Here is a 10,140-nt window from a genome sequence, read left to right on the forward strand (position 1 = left end):
TATATGGAATAAGATAGGATTTCATTAATTACTCTGCAATGACCTCCAATGGACACAGGACTAGTATCCACATTTTCACTTACCTGCAGCCTGAAAATATTTTAAAAATTAAACAAAAATACGTATTTCTTTGATGTAGTTTACCAGAACTAGCCAGTAGATGGAGCCAGAGACCTTACTATCTATACTGTACTGTCACTGTTATACTGTAATAGCATTTGGTATTATCCACACTTCTCAGCATCCATGAGGGGTTTGAAACCGATCCACCGTGGACACAGGGATTGTACTCCATTTTTATTCTTTTCATTTTCAAGGTTACATCTGTTTGTCCTGAAGTAACCTGTGTCAAGCAATTCATTACTGTTCAAACCTCCATGTTTCATTCATGTTTCAAATATCTAGGGCTATAATTCTTATACCCTCTTTATGTATTTTAACGTTGTTAAACTTTTCAACATTTGTTCCCCATAAACTGGCAATCTCCACCCCAGAAAGTTAGGGACAGAAATGTCCTTGCTTGTTTTGTTTTGTGTTTTTTTGCTTGTTTGTTTGTTTTTCTGTTGTTCAGTACTCCAATGTGACAATATTAACTGGCTGACTGGTTGAATGACTGTCAACTCTTTGTTTAACAAGATTGGTAGAAACATTCCAATCCAGAGCACCAGAGGTGGACTCTAACACTACATTTCTGATATAGATCTACAGCCCCCTGTTTTAGAACATGCTTTGAACAACGGATTCTGGTCCACACATCTTGCCATTTTTGTTCAGCTTCTATGTTTCTTCTGCACCACCTTCAACTCTGTTGTGCTCAGTTTGATGGAGACACATGTTGGGGTTAAAGGTAGCTAATATTTTTGTGGGGGGTTTTTTTAGTGCTAATAAATATAGCAGTTGGCTGGCTAGCTCAGTGAGTTAGATATCAGGTTGAGAAGCCAGAGGTTGGGAGTTCAATTCCCCTCTGCACATCTCAGAAGAGCCAGCCTGTGTGGCCTTGGGCAATCTGTGTAATCCCAGGATGTCCCAAGAAGAAAGGAATGGTAAACCACTTCTGAATACTCTCCAACTAGAAAACCATGGTAACGGTTGTTATAAGCCAAAATTGACTTGATGGCACACAATTATTACGACGATTGAAGATATCAGTATATGCAGAGTGGTATAATGGATAGAGTGATGAACTAGATTCAAGAGGCCTGTTTTGAATCCTCGTTCAGCCATGGAAGCTCACCGGGGATATAGAACTGGTAAAAACACTCCTTAAATAATCTCACTTACTCCTTGGATAAAATTAAAGTCACTTCAGGACAGGAAACAGAGAGGAGGAATGGGTCTTCTGAATTGGCTGCTATACTATAGGGCTGCCTCATTAATGTGATTAAAGATTGCGGAAAATCAAAGACCGTTAAAATTGGAAGGTCATGATTTGAAATAGGAGTGGCATGCCTTTCTTTGCTACAGTAGAGTGGAGGACTTTAAACAATTCAGTTATCATATTCTGAGAAAATCTTTATAATGGTCTTGGACCAAAATTCAAAGACAGATGTATGTCAAAATACCATGTTGTGTAATGCCAGTGGAGGCATTTTCTCTTTCCAATTTGAGAGAAAACAAGAACATCTTAAGATATAGTGAAGCACTAAAACCAGATGGGACATTTAAAAAACAAATATGAACTAATGATGCAGGGATTTGATATAGATTGGCGGTGACATTCTCAGTTGATTTCAAGATACGGTAAAGACAAACAGGAAGGTTTTTATGTAGATAATACTCCCTTTGACAGAGTCCTTTTGGATACCAAAGATAAGCATATTAAAGCATTATATAATTTTTATTAGATTTTGATACCCAGGAGGAGGTGGTTAAAGAATTTATGAAAAGGTGGGCACAGAATATTGCACAATAATGTAAGTTTGGATCAGTGGGAATAAATATGGAAAAAATAATATAAAACTTACTAAGTCAGTAGCTTTTAAAGAAAAAAATACATATAATGTTTTATAGATTGTATATAACTCCCACAAAACTAGCCAAAATGGATGTTATAATTTCAAACCTTTGTTGGAGATGTAAACCAAAAAAAAGGTTCTTTTTATCATATGTGGTGGTCATGTGGGAAAGCCCAAAAATATTGGGAAAGGGTTGAAATGCTTTTACAACAGGTTTTAGAGATTCCTATAAATGTAACCCCTGAATTATTTCTTCTAAATATAATTCCAGATTCAATAGACTCAATGGGAAAATATTTAGTTATACATATTCTGACAGCTACAAGAATTCTTTTTGCTAAACATTGGAAAGACCCGGAAAATCCATTTCAAGAGGAGTTAATATCAAAAATCCTGGATACGGCGGAAATGGATAAACTATCAGAATGGCTAGACTCAACAAGAAAGATAAAGTTTGAAGATTGTTGGCATAAATGCTATGATTGGCTTAGAATGCAAATTAATATTGATATTTGAAAGCCTAAGATTAATTTAGAAATAGAATATGTATTAGAAATTAGTTACATCAGAAACTTACGTATCTTTGAAATGTAATAGATAAGAATGAATACTGTAAAATATTCATATTGATTTACAACCCCTGTTCAATCCCCTGTCCCCTGTCCCCTATTCCTTACAACTAACCTATCATCATCATCATCATCATCATCATCATCATCATCATCATCATCATCATCATCATCATCATCATCATCTCACTTACTTTGAAAACTGTATACAAATGTAGAAGGGATGATACCTTTATTTCAAATATTCAGCACAAACTTCACTTCTTCAGGCATAGAGCAGAAAAATTATAAATGACTGTCCCAAAAATTGTCACAATAAATATCTGCCAGGCCATCCTCATTCTAAAGCTGGGACAAATTTTGGTTAATTTGAAAACCCTGTTGGGGTTTCTATGTTTGTACAAACTTGATCGCACATAACAACAAGAAAGGCTTCATACCTCCTCTCTGCTTTCAGATTGTGTAGAAGGAGCAGAAAGATTTTTATGTTATTTCCCGACAAATAAATAGGAATATCTAAGGCATCAGTCCTTTAAGGCTTTCATAGTGAAATGGTTCTCCCAATTCTGAAGAACGTAGGAAGTTCTTTAGAGCTGCAAAACAGAAACAACAAAAATGAAACTGTTATTCGTAGTGCTAAAGAAAAAGTGATTGAGAAGGCGCCTTTGAATATTGAAAGAAATCGTTGCACGTGGAACCCCAATATACAGTATATCAATTAGAACAATGTACAAACAGTGAGTTCCCACTTTGCTTCCAGGAAAAAAAATCTCATAACCTATCACTTACAATTAAGGTATAATTCCAGAATGTCCAAATAGCTTGTCATAAATGAAAGATAATATGTGACATATACAGTACGCAGTTGCTTGGAGTTTGTGATAATCAAATGTGAATTTTGAAATACTGATGGCGTGATTTATCTGATTATACATTATTATCTTCATATGCTCCAAGCATATTTTGTGTACTTTTACAGGTATATACTTAATAAGCAACACTGTTTTTTTAGTCTGTTTTTTCTGCTTCTTCTCTGTGAATTAGTGAATGGTTCCTTCAGGCTGGTGCTGATATTTTTTTTCTCGGCAAGGGGAACACAGCAATTAATGAACAGCAGCTATCTCGATTTCTAAGTGGAGGGGGCCACATAGTGGCCAAACTAAAGAAAAAGCCTTAGAAAAGAAGATCTGCATGTCCCTGAATAATGAAAGAGTGGTTCATTTGTATGATGCTGGTGTCCACCCTTCCTCCAGTAACCTTTCGTAGGGTATCTTAGATTATATGCTAATCAACAGTTGGGCTAGGTCAGATTTTCTCAACCTGAGGCTCTCCAGAAATTTTGGACAAACTGTCCTCATTCTCAGTCAGCATGGGGGTGGGGGAAAGATATTTCAGGCATTCTCTGGCACTCACTGAACTAAATGGATTCCAGCTAGTTTTATGTCTGCTAACATCATACCATTTTAAAGTGTGGCTAGTCCTCATGAAATAAAAAAAGCTTATTAAGGTCTATACTGTCTTCAAAGGTGGGCAATATCTCACTTTGACTACACTGTCGGGCTACCCTTGAACACAAATCTAGAATCTGATAACACAGCGCCCTTGGGAAGTGATAGTAGAGTCCATACAACACTAATGTTATTTGGTTTTCACTGGTTATTATGAAATGTTTTGTTTTATCCTTTAATCCGCACTCACCTAGATTTAAAAAGAAACAAACAAATGTACTGTAAGTGGTGCAGTATGTCTTCTGACCCATGAGAACGCCATGGGCTGAGGGATAACAACAACTTTGCACTTATTGTTAGGGTTTAAGGTTTAGGATTAAATCTACATGTTCCGTATGTGCTAAACCCACTGAATATTCCACTGTCATATCCCAAATAGGGCCAACATACTGATGCGCAGAATAATGACTTCTGCTTCTTATCCTGGTTTGCTGAAAGTTGGAACAGGGCAGATAAAAAGCAGTTGATTTATGGTGACAATTTTTGTCCCAACTATTTTGGCTCACCTCCTTCATAAGTATTCATAGACACCACACACATACACATCAATTAACTGAAGAAATGCTGCTTCAGATGCCATCACCATTATTTAAGTGCAGTATTTATTTAATTCATTTATAAAGGTAAAGGTAAAGGTTCCCCTTGACAATTTTTGTCCAGTCGTGTCCGACTCTAGGGGGCGGCGCTCATCCCGCTCTTCAAGCCATAGAGCCAGCGTTTTGTCCGAAGACAATCTTTCCGTGGTCACATGGCCAGTGTGATTTAGACACGGAACGCTGTTTACCTTCCCACCGAGATGGTACCTATTTATCTACTCGCATTTGCATGCTTTCGAACCGCTAGGTTGGCGGGAGCTGGGACAAGCGACAGGTGCTCACTCCGTCGCGTGGATTCGATCTTACAACTGCTTGGTCTTCTGACCCTGCAGCACAGGCTTCTGCGGTTTAGCCCATCCTAATTCAAAGGCAGTGTATATGTCCCTATTGTGTCAGCCCTGTGTAGGAGATTAGTGATAGTGATGGGCAAGTGTATCTTCCTTGCTGAGTGTGGAGTCTGATCGCGTAAAGTGCAAGTAACTATCATGACAATTCCCACACTCATGTCTCCCAAGGAAAAAAAAACAGGCAGCTGTGTTGATCCATATCCATTAACCCAGTGGTCCCCAACCTTGGGCCTCCAGATGTTTTTGGGCTTCAACTCCCAGAAATCCTGGCCAGCAGAGGTGGTGCTGAGGGCTTCTGGTAGTTGTAGTCCAAGAACATCTGGAGGCCCAAGTTTGAAGACTACTGCATTAACCAGTTACTGCAGGGGGATTTTTAAACTCTAAGAGAAGCAGTCTTTTGCAAAGGGAATGGAGCATAATTGGCATTCAAGCTACCTTGAAATACTTTGGCATTACTACAGGAATGACTCATAGCCATACATTTTTTGGCCAGCAAAAATCAATTCTCTGTTTCCCACCCTCCATACTATTGTTGGGGTTGCGGATAAGCTGAAAGTGAAAAGGAAGAGATATCACAATTTCTGCTAATAAAGAATTTCCAGGGCACTGGTCCTCCAAGCTGTGACTGCGTTATTGGGGATAGGAAACTGGATACCCCCAATCATTATCTGACAGTAACTATTATACTATGTTAGTTTTCATTCTCGGTTACAAGGGTGTCATGTTCTACAAGCACCTGGATCTTCACATGGCTGAATCCATATGATGGAATTCTCTCTAAAAGAAAAAACATGAATTTTGTTCAAGTATCTTGCCCAAACAAGAATCCTGTGGTTTATGATCATATTCAGCTGCTGTTACCTTTTGCTGTGCAAGTTTCAAAGATGTGTGTTTTGATTACGTAGCTGATTAAGTTTAGACAAAAATGACAGGTCTGGTCCATTAAGGAGCAAAAATTCAGAGTGACAGTTAAGGTAGTACTTTTTAAGGACAGAAATGAAATTACCTGTTAAGGCGTTATACTGTACCATTTTCTTGCTCCTGAATATTTTTCTAATTACTAAGGTATCACTGGTCCATTGTTTTTAATGACTGGCCCATCATTTATTGTTTTCAGTATTTCATTCCTTTCAACGCCTAGTAACGTCGTATTTGTTTTACCATCTCATGGTGCATCATTTTAGCTTTTTGTTGTTGCTGCTGCTGCTCCCATTAAATCAGAAACAAATATTTTTCGTAAACCACTCTGAAGGCCCATAGGACTAACATTATTTTGGCAGTCTCTTATTCCCATACATAACACTAGATGGCACACAATAACTACTGTAGCTCCAAAACCCACAACGAAATAGCCTGTCCTAGGAACGAACCATAGAGAGAGCAACAGAGCAGTGTTTTCATCACTGTGGCTTATTAGTAGAGAAAGCTGACATACTGAAGCTTCATTAACCACAGTGGAATTTCCGAAGAAGATTACAAATCCATTGTCTCACAGAATCACATCAAGGATAGACAAGTTGTGGTTTTCGAGTTTTAGCTGGACTATAGTTCTTCGATGTCTTCAGCCGTGACAGCTTCCAGAAACTGGAAATGTTCCTTTTATGGACTTCAGTTCTCAGTATGCCCCGTCTAGCCCAGTAGTATGGGTTATTTTGGGAGCTGTAATCCAGAAAAATAATGTTTAGAGAGTGGTGTTCTCATCATCATCAAGTGCAGAAGCCAAGCATTCTGTACGTAGAGAAAGCAATTGCTCCTTTCCCCCATATCCAGCTTGCACTAGTTTTGTACTGGAAATAAGGAGCAGGGGTGCCTTTCCCTGCTAAACATGGCCGCTGAGAGCCAGTGTGGCCCAGTAGCTAGACAGCTGGGTTTTGACTCAAGAGACATGGATTCCAATTCCCACTTGGCTGTGAATCTCATTGGGTTTCTTGGACCAGTTACAAGCTCTCAGCCTCACCTACCTCATAGAGTTTTTGTAAGAACAGATGGGGAGCAAGAGAGACATGAAGATGGCTTTGAACTCACTGGATGGGAGGCAGGATACATATAAATGCAACAAAGGACAGCAGGCAAGCAGACAGAGATTGTCCTCTTTATTCCATGTCTGTATCATCAGATGACATGCTGATCCTGTATATAGAAGCAGTGCACCCTTAAGAAGAAAATACCATATGTTTACTCAAAGAAGAACTTGCCTCAAAATGCAAAATGGCAATTACACTTGTTTTGTATTTAGGTAAAGGTGAAGGTTCCCCTTGACATTTAGTCCAGTTGTGTCCGACTCTAGGGTGCGGTGCTCATCGCCGTTTCCAAGCCATAGAGCCAGCGTTTGTCTGTAGACAGTTTCTGTGGTTCACATGGCCAGCACAACTAGACATGGAATGCCATTACCTTCCCTATTTATCGACTCGCATTTTTACATGCTTTTGAACTGCTGGGTTGGCAGGAGCTGGGACAAGCAATGAGAGCTCACTCCCTCACGTGCATTCGATCTTATGATGGCTGGTCTTGTTTTGTATTCAGTCAATCAATAGATAACCCAGCTAGCTTTGTTTGCATGTTCATTGTCTCAAGTACCAGCAGCACTGAAAGATCTGCATGCCTGAAGGGATAATATTGTAAGAGCAGGAAACAGAGTTGCCTGACGAACGTGTGCTCTGATCCAGCATGCTCCTGTGCAGTGTGGTCATGGTGGGCCTTCCTTCCTTATAAGTGTTGAGTAGGAGAAAGAGAAGGCTCACTTTCAGAATCTCCAGATCATTATTTTCTGTGCTGTGAGGTGGGTAAGGTAGCGTTTCTCACTGTGAAGAACAGAAGCCAAATTTGTGATTGTTTGTGCCTGCTGCTAAGTATGTGGAGGTGTGTTCGTGAACAAGTTTGTTTGTTTGTTTGTTTGTTTGTTTATTAGATTTTTGCCCCGTCCCTCTAGACCATGTCTACTCGTTGTCTTTGTATATACCTGGGTGAAAGAGGCATGAGAATGGGAAGTCCAGTTGTGAATGTGTCTGAACAGGCTCCACACAAGCTCATAGGAGTAGATCTTGAGGAAACTATTTCTTGAACACAACTCCTAGAATTCCCCCTGCCAGCACAGCTGTTGCCCTGCTGCCTGGAATATTTGGAGAGTTGTAACTCCAAGAAACAAATTTCCCAGACTCTGTGTATTTTTCAGCTGAAATTTTAGATCCTGCCTTTCCTCCAGTAAGATCAAAAGATCAAACCTGTGGATCTAGGAAAGCCTGTGGAGACAGGCTTTCCTTCCCCCCTCCCACTATCCCCACAACAGCCCTCTGAGGGAGGTCAGGCTGAAAAGAGGATCCTTCTTCAGTCATTCTGAAATTCAGAATCAGCAACACTGTTCTAGGGAAAAGGCTAGGCCTGCTTCCCTCGCAAGTCATTTCCCTCACACAAACACCAAGGTATCTGAAAAAGAGAAGGGTGCTCCTTGTGTGTAGGTTCGATACAAGCAAGAAATTCTCCATGAGCGGGACTCTGTCTTCATCTGATGCGCAAAACAACAGTTAGAGGGGCCGGCCTAGCATCTCCCTATAACATTTTTGCTGGTCCTGGATTTCACGACAGTTGAATAGAACTACTGTAAAGCAAACTAGTCAACTGGCCAAAGTCAACCAGTGAGTGAAGACAAGAACTCAGATCTCCCAAATCTGTGACTAAGACTCTAACCACTAAACGGTGCGCCCTGAGCGGGCTGGCCTTGCCCATCTTCAGTTACAGCCCTGTGTGCTAACCGAGGGCAGTCCCGGTCTTGCTTGTCTTGGGCCAAAATAGTCACAAAGCATCCATTCAGTTCCTCCAGTTTCTGCCTCCCCTCAGCAAAGTATATTGCAGACACTAATATTTAATATTTCCATTTAGTTCAAACAATGTGCTCGCTGCCGAACTAAAAGTATACACAATTAAGGTGACAAGGAGCCTGGCATTTCCGATGGCAGCTTCTCTGAACAGAAGCATTGACTGTCTCAATATGGCATTGCTTTTGAATTCCTGTGATGCTAGACCACTTGGTACAATCTGTGCATTGTGTGGGGGGGGGGGACCTCCTTCTACTGGTATAAATACCCCTTTTGAGTACAATAGCTAATGTGTATATGAAAGAGTTCTTTCAAGACTCCATTAAGCCCTTCAGCTGGATACAAACCCAGCACTGACTGAAGAGTTACAGAACATTTGCTCTAATGCTATGTATGAATCACTTTCATTGCCAATGTATCAGAGTCTTTAGATATACAATATGGTCCTAGTGAAAGCCAATAAAATTATCTAATCATCATACCTTGGAGAGAACATGGATCTTTTTTTAAGCACTCCCTTTAGCTAGTATGGCTGTTGATTTATATCATAAATAAAAAGCACTCAAATGCAATTTAGTTCGATTGTACTAAATTCTGACTAAGTAAGGAAGAAAGGAAGAAATAACAAATAGACATAAGTAAAAACAACTCAAGAGGTAGCAGAAGGAAAAACTGAGATTCAATACTATAGGCTGGAGAAAGTTTTTGTTTTAACGTCCCCGGATATTATACAAAATTCTTAATATTCTGCTCCTGGTTTGGGGAGGGAGCTCTGTTTTGCTCCCACTGTTTTTTGTTTGTAAGACAAAAACACCCAAAATCTATACATGGCAAGGGTCAAAATCTGACTCTCCGGGGGTAATATCTCAGAAATACCTACATTGTAGGTCTCGCTCACTGTGCAAATTTGATTCCAGGATATAAATTTCGGGTAAAAGCTGCAGAACTTAAATCCTGCAACTTTAGTAGATTTGAGGACCACTCAAAGGCAGGAGGGCTCAAAATGCAAAAATACACATGCTTGGAATGTGCATCAGAGTTTCATCTCAGCTGGCAAATGGTTATTTGGTTGTACCGTAACATTCGGGAATGAAAAAAAAGATTTGAGATGCAGAGTTGTATGCTTCACAACAGAAGGAACACAACATTTCTGTCCAAATGCCAGCCCAGTAAGTACAGGGTATGTAACTGTGTCTGAAGATGTGTCTGCATTCCCTCTATAAACTTTGGAGAAAATCAATAATTTGTTAGGGGTGTGTGGCTCCTTCGATACATTCAAAACTGTGTGCTCCATATTAAGTGGAAGAAAGGAATACCAAAGTTGCAAGGAAGAATAATTTGATTCCAGGATAT

This window comes from Pogona vitticeps, chromosome 6 (genome assembly GCF_051106095.1).
Source record: "Pogona vitticeps strain Pit_001003342236 chromosome 6, PviZW2.1, whole genome shotgun sequence".
Taxonomy (NCBI): Eukaryota; Metazoa; Chordata; class Lepidosauria; order Squamata; family Agamidae; genus Pogona; species Pogona vitticeps.